The sequence below is a fragment of the Phragmites australis genome, chromosome 9 (genome assembly GCF_958298935.1).
Source record: "Phragmites australis chromosome 9, lpPhrAust1.1, whole genome shotgun sequence".
NCBI lineage: Eukaryota > Viridiplantae > Streptophyta > Magnoliopsida > Poales > Poaceae > Phragmites > Phragmites australis.
This window is the reverse complement of record NC_084929.1, coordinates 33,588,444-33,605,285: the sequence shown is the minus strand read 5'-3', so window position 1 is coordinate 33,605,285 and position 16,842 is coordinate 33,588,444. Positions and strand designations below refer to the sequence as shown.

The following is a 16,842-nucleotide window of genomic DNA, read 5'->3' as shown; positions in this document are numbered from 1 at the left end:
GCAACTCAAGTTCTGGATAACTTCGTCCATTCGGATTGGGAAAGGAATTTACATGAATCAGGCTTCACAAATAGTCAAAGAGTTCTACAATTTTGGACGCAAGGGCAGTGTGCTCTGGTGATGCTACTTGATGAAGTCCAGAACAAGTGAAGTCAGCTCCTGGTCATGGCCGGTGTACCGGTGGTTGGCTCCTGCGATCATGAGCAGCTCATGGTTGGGGATGCTTGCCGCGAACAGCCGGGACGATCTCGTCTTTGGAGCCATGGATTGTGAGGACCCTGCACATCAGAACAGATTTCCCTTTTCCTTTGGGCATAGTTGAAAAGGAAAGAAAAAATGACATCTATGTGTTGATACAGGTGTAAGTGTAAGGGAGTATCTTGTCACCTGCAGTCTTTGCTTGTGGCACTGCTAGAGAGAAGGGGTATCAGTGCTCAGCCGGCACCTTCAGAGAATCAGAGTTGCTTTTGTCACCCGGTACTCGAACTCCCCTGCACAAGAACCATAACATTGCAATGGGGCTGTGATTTTTACAAATGAATCCTGCAATAGCAATGTCTTGCAGGGTCCTATCTGTGGTCATATGGGCCGAAACACCGGACGATGTTTCCTATACTGATGTTTGACACCATTAAGGTAAACAAAGGACAGTAGTGCTTACAAGTAATTGAGTAAGCTCGATTACAGTTCAGAGCGGAAATAAGTACAGATAACTAAGCAGTAATAAAGAATTGTCACATATTGTAAGTTATCTTAGGTTGAGACTTTTAGGGTCGAGATTCTGAGCTGCTCAATAGACTAACATCAAAATGTTTGCAGCGAATACAAAAAAAGGAAGGAAAGAAATTATTGACATTAATTCTGTTAAAAATTATTGACATCCAGGTGTACTGCATGATGCCAGTGGTATAGCTATCAGGAACCAACAGGCATTCCAAGTGAAGGAAGTGGAAATGCCATAACCCACGTTATAATTTGCCATGGCATGTGCCCTAGCTTGGAATGAGTGAGCAGAATCATCGACCATATAGTTTAACTTTTTACAATTCCAAGATCAGATGCATTACTTTGAACTTGTGAATGCGCGTAACCAGGAAAAAGCCTACGATGCACACACAATGCCAGCAAAATCCTCTCAATGATCAACACATGAATGTTTTAATTAAGAAACTTAGCAATATTCAATTGAATCAGATGTTTGTAGTAAGATGAGACGTACTGAACTAACAAGAATGGCATAACAAGTAAACTAGGGTGAATGAAAAAAAATGATAAATTATTCAAATTTTAAGAATTTTTATTAGATACGAAGAGAGCATGAGAAGAGGTGACGCGTGAATCAACTTAGGTTTTATATAGTAGAGATCAAGTCTATACCTTTTTTATTCTTGACATCTATGTATCCATCTTTCTTTATTCTCTGCATAAAATTCTTCCCGAGGCGCCCATCAATACCTTGCTCTAACGCAAGGTGGCCAGAAATATTCACAATAACGGGAACATCACGGTACATGGATGCACATAGAAGCATTTCCACCTGAAGATAGGAATACAAGTAGTCATAACAAATTGTTGGAATATTGGTCCAAACAGCCCATCCTGTGGTTGGTTCTTTGTGGCCCAATGTTCAAAAGGAAAAGCCGAGGTGATGTGTAGAGATAGCATGGGTCAGACCAACATAGGAGGGGGGCTGCTCGTGTAAGGCTTCTATATTCTGAGGCATGCATGGAGAGAAGGCACTGCTATGAACATATGAACACACACATTTCGCGCTTTATTTGTAATTATCGTGTGACTTGTAACGTGCATCGTGGTGGGGTGTCCAGCTGGGCAGTTTCTTTTTGCCACACGTGCAAGGGGTAAACATCACTGCCACGCCAGCCCTCGGAGGGAGAGACACACTATCGCATGCGGTCGTTCTGTCGGTTGCACATCAAGAGATACCAAGGGGCGATTCTGAGAGATCGATTCCATCTCTTGAGCTCTGTCATCCCTCTGTTCGCCGTGCAGCAGATCGAGGGAGAGTGATGTCTCAGAGCCGACGCCAGCGCTTTGAGGATTTGCACAGCGACCGCTTGATGTGACTTTCCCTTCTTCAACATCTACATCGACTCCATTATCCAACCATCTACTTCCACATAGGATCCACTTTAAGTAAACCCTTCCAATCTGCAAACTATAAATGCGATGATAAAATTCCGCGCTTTGTCTATCTTTCTAGCACGTGTAGGGTTTGATGTTTCATTCTATATTTTGGTAGTACTAGCATGGTTCATTTTTGGGCCTAGTAGATCTGTCCAAGGCCTTGTGTTCTTCATGTGTTATTTCATATGATCTTATGGATGCACAAATACGGAATCAAGTTAACCGTAGACCTTATTAATTTTGCAACACATATAACATAATGCCTTACCAGCATATATGCATTTTGTCTACATGTAGAAAATATGGATCGTGTAAATTATGGGCCATATATTTTTGACCGAAAGGTAAGTACCATATAGCCTCTCTCAAATTGCAGCATCTACATAGACTATGGTTATAAGCTGCTTGTGCTGATTAGTAAGTTTCGAAATACAGGGAATACTATCTCTTATTCAAATTTTTTTTCAAAGAGGAGGCCCACACCCTCCAGCTACAAAGGGACTGAGGGGCGCCTTCGAGGGTGGGAGCCAGGGATCGAACCTGGGTCTCTCAGCGAGGACAACCTGCAGAACCACTCGGTTCAACTGCCCCCTTTATAGGTGGCATTACTCTCCATCACTGGAAAGTGTATCCGCTTTCATTCAATGCACCGGACAACCTTCCAAAACTCCAAATAACCACTCAGATGCCTGATGTTAGAGCTAATAAAGTGTCCATTCATGGTGATCCAGAAAAAGAAATTGCAGGAATTGTCATTATATTCAAATGGTAAGTCTCTACTTTGAAATTATTCTGCAAGGTGCAAGCAGTGAAATGATCAGACAGCTAATTCCCATGCAGTCATGCTCATCGTAAAATAGCCAGTCAAAAACTATGGTGCATCATGGCATAAGAAACAGATCACCTCTAGGATAATACTGATCTTAATGAGCAAGATATAATTATCTATGAGGTAATGTGATTTGCATAGATTTTGTCATAATAACCAGGAGTCTGAAATTGTGAAGTTATCCAAATTTCTTCACACAAGGACTGTAAGGATATTTGTTATTAGGTCAGGACAAGTTAGTTGAGTACCGGAGCTCCTTCTGTGCTAGTCAGCAAAAATACCGAAACTGGAAAATTCTCACAACAATAAATTGTTGAGCTCTACATGAACTGAAAAATAAACTGAATGGTACCTTTTCTTTCAGAATTGATAATCTACATGTTTTTGTGTTGGATTTGTACATGGAAGTCATAGCCGATTGATGTATTGAAAAGCATGCTGCTTTAAAACTCAACATCCTTGCATCATCTTATGACAGAAAGCACTTCAGAAGAACCTGAATTTTATGAAGGCCGTTTCCATATCGACTCTGCGAGTGAGATAAAGGATAGTACATTCATATCATTTCGTGGTTGGAACAAGGGTGTTGCTTTTGTGAACAACTTCAACATCGGAAGATTTTGGCCGGTAACATCCTGAGAGTCCGTCGTGTAAATTATTTTATGAATTCCAAATTCATATTAATCTTTTCAGTTTTCATAAAGAATTTATGTTTTGTAAAGGCGACATATTTATTTTTTAAAATATATCGTCCGACATATTTATGTTTTAAACTCCTCCTTTCTAACAGGCAACAATATACTATTCTTATAAATTTTCTTAACGGACACCTAGTTTTGTGTCTCCACGTATGCGCGCTCCATGCCAGGCACTGCAGCTGCCGCGCACGGCCGGACTGCTCACCGGAGACTTCTTGACGGGTTTTTTTGCATGGCTGTGGCAGTTCAGTTCTGTTAGGTCAGCTCTAACAGATTCTCTTCGAAGACTAAAATCTCGCTGTGAAAGAATTTTTATTTCCTTCAGCGTTTCAATAGTTTTCCTTCACGATTACTTTCACGACGGATTCTCAGGATCATTCTTTTCATGACGGAATTCTCTCTACTTTCCCTTCATAATTTCTTTCGAAGGAAAGCTATTGGAGATGAGAGAAAATAAAGAGAATGAGAACTAAGAGTTAAATCAGAAAGGAAACGAAATGAAGAGAATATAGTTGAGAATGGTTTTACCGAGATACATACAGCATTCAGAGATTGTAACATAGCAGTAGCGTGCGTGCGGATGAAGTGGTTGGAGTCATCAAATTCGCAGAGGCTTGTTTTCTTGAAGCTGGTCGCCTGCGCACGAGCTCTGCTTGAAAAAAATGAGCTGTACTGTACGCGAGATCACGTAGGCAGTAGGCTCATAGGAAAGTGAAATCTACGCATCCCCACATATAATAATATATAGGAAGATGCTAAGCCTCCCAGCTTTGTTGACACGTACAAAAGTGGCGCTGGACACTTGGGCCGATGGGAAGGCTCCACGATCGATGACAAGGACGGGCCCGTGATCCATATCCAGTAGCACGCCAGGGCAGCTTCTTCCCAGCTTTAACGACGAATTCTCATTTTTTTTTTGAAATAATAGCCAGTTTGAAGGTGCCACGCATTTTCCACCTCGATCTATCCATCGGTGGGTAGCATCGGCTCACGATGATTTGATAATTAATAATTAGATTTTTATTAGAAATATGGTATATTTTAAGAATGAGGTACATTGTACATCGTATTGTATGGTAAATTTAATAATCACTATTAGGAAAATAAGGTATGTACATATGTTTTAGGCAATTCATGTATTCCCACACAGAAATTATTCCTAGATCAAAAAAATTACCCAGATAACCCAATCTGGTAAACATGGATGACAATTTCCCCATGGAGGTAGAGATCTGCCCTGAATGCGGAAGGAATGGTGCTATTTTTTTCCTGTGGAACTCACGAGGTAGGGCTCCGAGTCCATATCTGGGCGAGCTCGGTGATAAAAATTTCCCCATGGGGCTTCATGGGACCTCGAATCTCTGACGCACCTACCGGAGTGAAGCGTGGCGACCTCATCCCTGGTCGCCATGGGGTGCTCGAGGAGACGACGCAGTGTCCTCACGGTGACGTGCAAAGGGGCGCAGCCTGTAGCCGTCTCCCCCACAGGTCTCAACGGAGATCGGAGATTCGACGAGGACGATTTTTGCCTCTATTTGTGTTTTGGGTTAGGACGGGGACGGGGTGCCCCTCGCTCCTGCCCCGCCTCGTTGCCATCCCTACCGATAAGGTTATGTTGGAGACTTTGAGTATGTATGTGTGCCCCCCCCCCCCCCCCGTCTTACTCTACCCTGTTGCCATCCCTACTGATAAGGTTATGTCAGAGACTCCGAGTATATATACCTTCCTGACCACTCTTTATATGAAGGGGAGGGGTATGTCAAGAGTAAGTTAGACCAGAGAGATAGGATCAAATAGAGAAGCGATACAGAGCCAAACAAAAATAATATGAGATTGGATAGGAGTAGAAATAACATATTAAGATTTACAATAAATTTAAGTCATAATCATATTTATCTGATAAGAGCTTTAATATTTAGAACATAAGAGAGCATGCTAAGATTTATAAAAATAGATCTAGACACACTCGTTGTATTGTCTTGACCTAAGATTAATTAAGACAATATATGATATATGTCTATTATACTAAAGAAGTTCGAACGTATATAAAATTTTATGGCATCTTTTTCAATACACATAATTAATGAGTAGGTATATCTAATTTAAAAAATATTTGCACAGTAGAATTTACTAGTCAGTCGTTAGCCTTTCAACCCAAATCTCCTGTGGATCGGACGAAGTCCTGCTCAATTTCTTCCCACTGACGCATGGCGACATCTATATTCTAATGCCTGGATTACAAGTGTCGTTTGAGGCGGTAGGAGATGAAGTGGCACCTGACAAAGTCATCGGGTCTGAGATGATCGATCGGTAATCGTCAATGATTGATTGGAGTGGACCAGCTTTGGAGGCGACAAACGGCCGGGAAAATGGTCACCGTACACCGGCTCGCATGGTCCGAGTCAGTTAGGGATTAATTAATAATAAGTTGTTTTTATGAAAGATACATGTTCTTTAGTCAAGAGATTTCATACTTTTTATTATGTCTACTAAATAGAGATATCTCTATATCTCTTCATTATGTATATATATGTAAATATTTTATTGAATTAATAGAAGAGTTTTATTCTCTACTTTCTATTTTTACTTTTATTTCCTATTGTAATACATTGTGAGCTACTTTGCTCCCCAAATAGCTAATTGGTCTCACCATCGAAGAGCACAGCAAGGAAGTACAGAAGGACGAAAAGCGCCCAACATCACAATTGTGCTAATCGGCCTCGACACAAGTCAGCAAACTGCACGAAGGCGGTGCTTAGAACATCAACACAGAGGCACGAAAGCCTCTGCACAGAAGGACGAACACTGAAGAATTCGGCGATTATAGAAGAACACGACTGCACCATCTTCATCACTGACATCATCTCCTGCATCGCACACCTCGATGTCGTTGTGGGTCTGAGGCCTCCTACTGATGCCGCTCCACCCTTGAACCCCCCGCTTCCCTCAACGACGAACACCACACAAGATCATAGGCCAATCGGCCTCAACATCCAACCAAGGTGAGCATCACCGATCCATGGCATCCCTCCTTTCGTGCATCGATGATGTTAATCCCCAGCTGTCGGGGGGTGAACTCCTCAAGCAGGGATCCGGAGAGACCTCCTTTGAGATTCGGCCGGGGGATGATTCTGAATCTGTTTTGCTGGTGAAATAAATGGGTGTAAATGCGATGCAGGTGGAATGGAATGATCGGATGCAGAAATAGTAAATGCACAAGAGGTTTTTAGACAGGTTCGGGCCGCACTGAGCGTAACACACTACTCTTGTGTGTATGCTATAAATGCTCTGAGAATGTCTCTCAGAGGTTCAGCTGAGTTACAAGAATATTTGTCTAGTCTAGAGCTTCGGGCTCCTTGTTCTTCGGTGATCTGAGCTTCTGTGCTTGTACTGAGCCTCTGTCTTGCCTAACTTCCTTTCACTTGGCTGTAACTAACTTCCCTTTCTCTGGGGAGCCCGCTGCGCCTTAAATACCCGCCAGGGCGGTAACGTGCCCAAAAAGGGAGGGCACGAGTTCCGAGGCACCATAAATGGAAAGCAACCATCATGGGTTGCTACGCGAAGTGACAGGGAGGGTTGAAAATGCGCCCCCGTCCGGTCTTATTCGTCATCATGCCGTTCTTCAACGGGCGCCGCAGGAAGGGCCCACCGGGCAGCCATTGAGCAGCCCGGCGTGCCCGCCCGGTCAGAGCGAGTCTGACACAGCAGGGCGGCAGACGGGGCGCCTTGGGCCTCGCGATGTCCCGCGATGGGACCCGTGCATTAAATGTCCCCACGCCTCACTGCCAGACTGTGGCAGGGACTGACAACAAATGTGGAGGAGCAGTTGGAGGTGACAGGCCACGCGCCCTTTTATATACAGCATCGAGCTTTTCACTGGTTGACACCTCACCACTGGACCTCTGTGGGGGCCACCAGCGAAGGACTTTTGAGGCCGCCGGGGAACCGAGTGCTTGGGGGTCACTGTTCACAGCCCCGAGCACTCTCTCCTGGATATGCCCTTTCTTGGTCCTCGGGGAACCGAGTGCTTGGGGAACCGAGTGCTCGGGGGCTACTGTTCACGGCCCCGAGCACTCTCTCCCGGAACTGACTGTTCGGGTCCTCGGGGAACCGAGTGCTCGGGGGCCACTGTTCACGGCCCCGAGCACTCTCTCCCGGAACTGACTTCCCTTGGGCCCTCGGGGTACTCTGGTGCTCGGGGGCTACTATTCGCAGCCCAGAGCACCCCCTTCCTTGTACTTAGCTTTTTTGGTCATCGAGGGACTTGAGTGCCCGAGGGCCACTGTTCACAGCTTCGAGCACTCTCTTCCTGGCACTTGGTCTCCCTGGGTCATCGGGGAACTCGGGTACTCGGGGACCACTGTTCATGGCCCCGAGCACCCTCTCCCGGGACTTAATCCTCTCGCACCTCGGGGAGGTAATCCTCACGGGAGGGCGCCACGTGGCAAACTGCTGATTCTGGCCTCGAGACTCGAGGACCCCTAGTTCCTGTGTCACCGACACCGGCGGAATGACTTTTTGCGGCCACCATGAGCGCTGTTGTGTGTTCCTCCGACGGCTACCACGTGGACATCCATGCGCACTTCTACCACCACCATGTGCTTCCACGCCCGACCTCAACAATCAACACATGCCTCAGCGCGTGCCTTCATCGCCCACCACACCGACCCATCACCCCTCCTTGGCGGTGGGAGGCAGCACACGTGGCTCACAACGGTGGTGCTAATCCCCTTGGCGGTGCCCGGCGGTGGCTTCCTCCATGGCGGCATGGCGCCTAGTGGAGGCTTCTTCCATGGCGACGCGATGTCCAGCCACCCCCTTTGGCGTCCCTTATAGTGGTTAGTGGTGGCGACACCCACCGTGGATCGGCCTCTCTCTCGATAGACTCGGCTGCACAACGCGATGGCTCCGGGTTGTCTCCACGGCGATCCATGACAGCTAGCGCCTCTTCGTTAGGTGACGACCGACGACCCGACTCTGGCAGGCGATGAGAACCGCCCTAGCGGCGACGACGACGCACAGTGAGAGGGAGGGCCAAGTGGTTAGGGTTGTAACCCTAACTCACCACCTCTCTCCCCTTATATATGGTGCAGGGTGGTGGAGCCCGAATGAGCCATTGGCCGAAAGGCCAATTGCACTCAGGCCCACGTTGCCTTGCCACCTCATGCCAGAGCCTTCAACCAACCTAAGGCCATTTTGCAGAAAACCCCTTGGGTTTCTAGCATATTACAAGATGTTCCAACTACAAGTACTGTGTATTAAGTACTTGTCATGTTTAGACCCTCGATATTTTCAGTAATTATACATTGTGTTATTTACTGATGTAAAATTGTATTCCAGACCATATTTTCTGGAAAATTTGTAATGTCAATGTGTTTGCTATTAAGCATTCCCTATAACATGCTGTTGAATTAACGACCATGTTAATTTTGCAATTGATAATTTTCTTGCAGAATTACATATTAATTCACCTTAATTAAGTCCAAGAGCTCCTACACCCAAATGTGCTTAATTCAAGCAGAATTAAAATGAAAAATCAAATTAAGTGATTACCTCAATTTAACATTTGTGAAACACAAGATGATAGAATCACGCATCTACTGCATCTTTGCAGATTATACTCAATCACTATGAGGTCTACATAATGTCATTTTGACATTATGACTAACTTCAAAGTGTCCATCTAAATATTCAATTTTGCATAACACAAGGCAGTGGAACTATATCATCTATTGTATTTTGACAGATTATCCACCACTATTGTGCGGTCTACACCACTTTTGGTGACTACCATCAACGTGTTACATCACTACGTTAGAGGTCTATATCATTTTGATAATTACTGTGAGGTCTACATAATGTCATTTTGACATTATGACTAACTTCAAAGTGTCCATCTAAATATTCAATTTTGCATAACACAAAGCAGTGGAACTATAGCATCTATTGTATTTTGATATATTATCCACCACTATTGTGCGGTCTACACCACTTTTGGTGACTACCGTCAACGTGTTATATCACTACGTTAGAGGTCTATATCATTTTGATAATTACCTTCTAAGTGATTACCTAATATTCTAAATGAGCATAACACAAGGTAATATGAACATATGCATCTACTTACAAATGTCAGATTATGTCTTCTACTACTGTGAGATCTACACCATATTTGATGATTATCTTCAACGTGTTAGTTACATAATTTAAGGTCTACACTATGTAGTTTAAATCTCAACTTAACTTTACAATTTTTGCATCATTATTACAATATTATCGTGATATTTTTTACCTATAGTAAATTAATCAAATCTATGATCAAATTCATATAGGATACAATGACCGGTAAAGAGTTCGATAAACTCGCGCTTGACGGTCACAATTATCCAACATAAGCTTGGACATTAAGGTCGGTTTTATGTCCTATGGAATAGTAGCGGTACTCCAAACCTCCCCATGCGAGAGATCTATCGCTACCAGATCAAATAAAATACGGAGCTTTATACATAATAAGGCACCATATCCATCCAGATCTCAAATATGAGTATCTGATGAAAGAAAATCCGTGCACTAGCTCTCAAAACTAGATATGAACAGCAATAGGTAGTCAATCTGCCCGATGCAAGTTATGAATGGACACATCTCTGACTCTAGGACTTTAAGTCCATCGGAGATTACATTTATATTGTTCATAAAATCTGCTTACAATTCTGTTTTTTGCCCAAAAAAAATCTACATATGCGAAAAAGATAGAGAAAACTTTATCTACTATACTTCTCGCAGATTGGATCTTACAGCACAATACCGTGCCAGAATACCAAATTTATTCTAACTTAATCCACATATTACTTCAGATTGAAAAGCATGATGAACTCCTTCTAAGGAATCATTATTAACATCCAATTGGCGCTGCTCTTTTACCTAAAGTGCATACTAATATTTAGAAGGAATAGAATAGCAACAAGTTTGAAGGCTTTTTTAGACACCATCCAAAGAACTTTAATGGTAATACAAACGCTACAAAAAGCAGAAGTCATATGCACCGGATCAGAAAAAGGCATTTATATACCCAAATTTGATAAATCTATTATTTGTCGTAAGTGTGGATGCTACAAACACTCCACTACGAAATACTACAACCTGAGATATTTAGTTGATCTGTATTTATAATCCATGGGACGTAACTAACCTGCTCAAGGGTAAAGATTTGAAGCACACTTCAATATTCAAATTGACTCCATCAAGAAGGCTAGTTGTTCACAACAAGTTCTACAAGAACCAATTAACAATCAAACTCTTTTACAACTAGAAGATTCCTTGAGCACGGAAAACATGTTTATCAAATATGCTTTGCACGACATGTTTGGAGATTTTAACTAGTCTCATAATTCCTTAAATACTATGTTATCTACGTCCCATTAAATATTATAATACAATATTGTATTAGCACTATGATACTACAATAAAATATGTATATATTCTATACATCTGATAAAAAATTTCATATCAAATTATTCAATTCTATATATAGATTTCTACAGGAGTCAATCCGATGGAGGAAATGTACCTTGTGGATAGCTATACCACAAATTCTATACTTAGTAAATCAAAATATTTTCAAACTCTTACTAAGAGATAAGAAAATATTTTGATAATCACTGGACACGATATAGTGATTGTTGGCTCTAATCGTGCGATAATTACTCTCCCTATGGGTATACAAGTCATAATTGTTGATGCTCTATTGTATCCCGATTCAACCTGTATCTTACTAAGTTATAGAGATATCCGTTAGACTTGGCATGATTGTCTTGGTCACTCTACCTTAGAGATTATGAGAAAAATTATCAACAATTATATTGGTTATAGTATTATCAAAATCTTCAGATTTATGTGTACCACATGTGTCATAGGAAATTTTATTTTAGTGCCCTCTTATCTTAAAATTCAAAATGCGCCACCCAATTTTTTAACTCCTTCAAGAACATATATATGTCTCTATTCAACAATATTATGGACCATCTAGGTACTCTACAATGCTGAATTATGCATCTACAAAATAGTTCTGCATATGTCATTATACATAAGGCACCATAATTATGCCAAACTCCTTGCACACATAATTAAAATTAGAGCAAATTATCCTGGATGCAGGATTAAATCCATTCACATGGATAATTCAGTTCCTTAATGGCATTCAATTATTGTTTGGCTTTATACATTACTGCATTAAGTACCATATGTACACATTCATAATGGTCTAGCTGAATATCTCATCAGGATAATCAATTCATTTGCATTACCAACCATAGAATTGTAATTTGCCAATATCTTGTTGGTGACATGTGATTTTATACACTGCATCATTAAACCAAATTCATTCAACTACAATCATACTGCTCCCTCTGTTGCAGTTAATACGTGAAAATTTAGCCTCCCAAGTGTTTTTCATCTGCGAATCGGTTACGTTCTGCACGTATCAATGTCACCACCGTACAACATAATCAAAGGGCATTGAGGATCTATATAAGGTATAATTATCCATCAATCATATAATACCTTGTGTCCCTCACATGGGACATATTCATTGCCCGTATGCTTATAACATTTTGAGGATAATTTCTGGTATTAGAGGGGAGATTAATACCGCAAAGAATACCATGAATCATAAGAAAACGTCATATACATTCACATTCAGTCATCATATCTATATACCTGATATCTGAATACTTATTCAGAACATCTTGTATTTGCAACACATTGCAAATAATCTGTCAATATATATTTACTGACAACAAAGGTGTTACAAAATCCTATATTTCTATTAGGAATGTGCAAGAAAAATTGGAGGTACCAAATAAAATCACTCAACTCCCAAATCAAAATAAGAGGGGGAAGTACGGTCACAAAGGATAAAGCTTCTTGCAAGTTACTATGAAAATAGAGGAATCCCTCCTCCAAGACAGTAAATACAAATCAACATCAAGTTGTTAGACATCTTGTAAATATTCACTATCTAAACGTCTATGGATGTTCAGTATCCAAATGCCCAGCATAATTGTGTACACAAATTCAGGTACTGGGTCATGGGAACATCCTAACTCTATTGTTTTGGAAAATACACGAAGTTAAATAGGATAATATTTCCACAAACTATATTAATTTTATAGAATCAATCAATACCAAAGACTATAAATTATCGATAAATAATTTATCCTCAAAAATTACAGAAGATCTTTAATTGGATCTAGACCAAAGTCCATGGCCATAGCAGAGTGTCTCAAGCACTCGAACTGGACAAGATAGAAGTAAACAATTGAGATAGAATTACACTTACTCACAAAAAGAGAGGTATTCTCATAAAAAAAAGAGGTATTCATAAAAGTAATACCTATACCTTCAATATCTTTCCTACGGAAGCAAAATGAATTTTTATTCTATAAGGTGGTGAAATAGCGAGGCTTGTTGCATAAGAGTTCGCGCAGAAATCCAGCATTAATTATGATGCTACATACTCTATTTTATGTGTGAAAATTATGTTCTCATATTCAATATCATTGGAAAATCAAACGAATTAGATAGATTCGGACATATAAGTCCATAATGGACTTCGTATTCTGAATCTAAATACAAATCGCAATATATATTGTGTACAGTTTAAAGTCATTCTATGACTTCAAGCAGTTAAATTGATTGTGGTACAACTGACTAGATGAGTTCCTTCCATAAAAGGGTTACTCCAACGATTGCATATGTGTATTCATAATGAAATCTCAATTGGATTTTATATCATCTTCAAACTACACACGGCAAAGTATGCAATCATCTTAAGACATAATTTGAGATGAACGATTTGGTTAAAACCAAATTTTGCTTAACTCTATAACTTAAGTATATTCCTTCAAGAATATTTATCCAAATGATATTGGATAATCATATCAATCAAAATATTTATAGTCATTCAATCCCTAAATATGAATCAATATTCATTCATACCTTAGGTTAACAATGAAAAGATATTGAATCTAAAGTTTTATATCTTAGTGCAATTAAAGCGCTCATATATCTTGCAAATCGTAACATGTATGATATTATATTTGTAGATAACTTGCTAGCTTAAACAACACAACTCTAACAATATCATTAGGCGGGAGTCAAAGAGAATATCTACAGATATCTTTATAACACCAAAGATCTAGGTTTTTCTATCAGAAAAATCAAGATATAACCACAATAGAATATCCAGATCCTAGCTATATAATTGATCCTATAACACCAGCTCATAGACTGATTTCATGATAACATAGATATCTCATAGAAGTCATCAAAATAGATTTCAATGACTATTTCTACCTATCATTCCGAAACATCACATACATATATATAGCTTCGCACAATAATCAATCACATAAAAATCATGTGATATTGGTCTCATTGAATCACTATCCATTATCCATAAAGATAATTCTACATACATTGCTTAAATACAAATAAATTACATAAAAAATAATATAACTAAACACATTGCTCTTAAATTGTTCTATCCTCGTAATAGCAAGATATAAATCTTGCAAACTAAATCATGTGATTTATTCTCTAAGTTCATACCAACTTCCACATTCCAAATATTCATGGAATTGGTATGCGACGACTCCGAGATTTGAAAGGTTCAGGAAGAGTTTATCCCTAAATAATAACATGTTCATAATTATATGCACTCTTTTTCTTTATGAGTTTTTCCTATACGATTTCTCATATAAGATTTTTAATGAAGCTATATCTGCGCAAGATCATATATCATATCTCTTATTTTTTCTTTCAAGTTTTTTAAAGGAGATATCAAAGATATATATATATATATGGTTCTCTAAACTCGTTTATGGGTTTTTTCTTTTAAATATTTTCTCATATGAGTTTATAAAGAGACAATAATTAATATACGATGTACTATTTTCTCTTTATTTTTTCACTATATTTTAAAGGAGTTTTAACAGCATATTACCATTATTTCTCCTATTTTCTCAAGAAATTTTTTGATGTTTTAATATGATCTATAGATCATAGTTATTGTTCTCTAAACTCACCATGAGTTTTTCCTATTTAGATTTCTCATATAAGCTTTAATAAAACAATAACCTATATATGCCATATTATTTTCTTCTTATATTTTCTTATTGTGTTTTAAAAGAGTTTTAATAGCATATCAACATATTGTTTTTTCTCATATTTTTCACAATATTTTAAAAGAGTTTTTCAACAAAAAGTTTACATTACGGATAACTGATCAAGTGAGAGTCTTAGAATTTGATTACAGTTAAGAGACTTCATATATTTTCATTATATACATTGAAGAGAGACATATCTCTCTAATAACACACCTCATATATATATGTAAATATTTTATTAAATTAACAGAAGAGTTTTATTATCTAATTTCCATCTCTACTTTTATTTCCTACTGTAATACGATCGTCGACAAACCCCCCAATTCCCGGGCCGATCATTCGCTCACTCCGTCAATCGCTCGCCATGGCGTCGGATCAGAGAAAGGCAGCGCTCGCCATGCCCTCTCCCGATCGCGCGCGCGGCCGCCGCCGCCGCACGGTGCTCTTCCGTTTTTCCCTCGCCCGGCGCGCGCCCGTGTCCGTCCGTCACCGTGGCAGCCGCCGCGACGGAGTAACGCAACGCCTGGCCCGTAGCGTGGATACATGTGGAGCGCGCGGTGCGGGCGCTGGATCACGTGCCGTCCCCGGCCGAGCCGCCACGCGCCGGCCTCCCCGCGCGAGGGCCCGTCAAGTCCGTTCGCTAGCTACACCAGACCAAACCAGAACTGACAGCTCAACCGCTCGACCAAACCAGAACTTCAGCCACGCGGACCTGATTACTCCTGCTTTTGCTGTCCCCATGTGATTGGAGTTAATACTGGCATTAGGTCATGTCCGAGGAATTCCTCTTTCCAATAAAATTCTCGTCGTGAAGAGAGTTTTATTTCTTTTTAATGTTCTATTGATTTTTCTTCACGACGAAATTTTCAGAGTCATTCTTTTTAGGATAGGATTTACTCTCCTTTCTTTTCGTGATTTTTCTAGAAAGAAAATTGTTGGAGATGAGAAAAAATAAAGAGAATGAGAACGAGAAAGGAAATCGGGAAGAGAATAAAAAGAAAATATGGTTGAAGATGATCTAAACAACGGCGGACGTAAGATGGACCGGTAGGGAGGCTTATCTTCTTGTTCTTTCTCTTCTAATCTTTTTGGATGAGAACGGTTTAAAAACGATAAGAAAAAATATAAATTACTTTTAGTTTTACATTTTCGTTTGGAAATAAAGTCAATAATAATAATACTATAAATGAATATGACATCTATAATATGAGAAAACCGAAAATGGTGTAATCGAAACAAAAATATAACGGTATCAATCGCAAATCGATAATTCAAACTCAAAAGAACAATCTAATGTCAAGACTTATGGAATCATAAATTGAAAATGAAGAATCGGGTTAGTCATGAAAAAACTAACGATGGAGCGTGATTCTTTATCATCCGTATTAAGTATCACCACTACTTTGTCATGGATGAAGGAAACAACACTGGTAGAATGCAGGTGCTGGTATGATTCAAATGAGCAGAAGAAAGCAGAGCTATGCTTTGCATTTTATCAGGATAATACCTGATAATAAATCCAGGATATACCAGTCGATGGACATATTAATCAACGTTTTTTGGGTTGTATCTAATGGACTAAAGAATACGAGAATTTTATCCATATTCAAATCTAGTCCTACATCATGTGTACTTTTTTTTATAAATTAGATAAATTTATTATAGAATATGTTTTTTTTCTCTCTATCCTACAAACCGGGTCATCTCTCCTTTATATAATAGGAGAAGAGGTGCGTACACAAACATACCGTGCTAAACTCTATGGTAAATCTACACCTATAAAGCCAACTACTCCTATCTTTTTTTCCGAACGAAGTGGGTCATTGTGGTACCAGCATTGGTAAAACAAAGGTAACGGTAGTTATGTTAGCATTTATTTTTAGTATATATGTGATTGTAGTAATTAATGATAATATAGTTAATGGTACTAATATATTTATTAAGTATATGTTTTAATAGGTCTTATGAATATAACACATAAAGAAATAACTATAGTTGGAACAAA

At 39.8% G+C, this 16,842-nt stretch overlaps 1 pseudogene; it reads right to left on the bottom strand.

The window, feature by feature from the left end:
* Positions 1-84: 84 nt before the first annotated feature.
* On the bottom strand, positions 85-8,441 carry LOC133928177 (uncharacterized; annotated as a pseudogene).
* Positions 8,442-16,842: the final 8,401 nt, after the last annotated feature.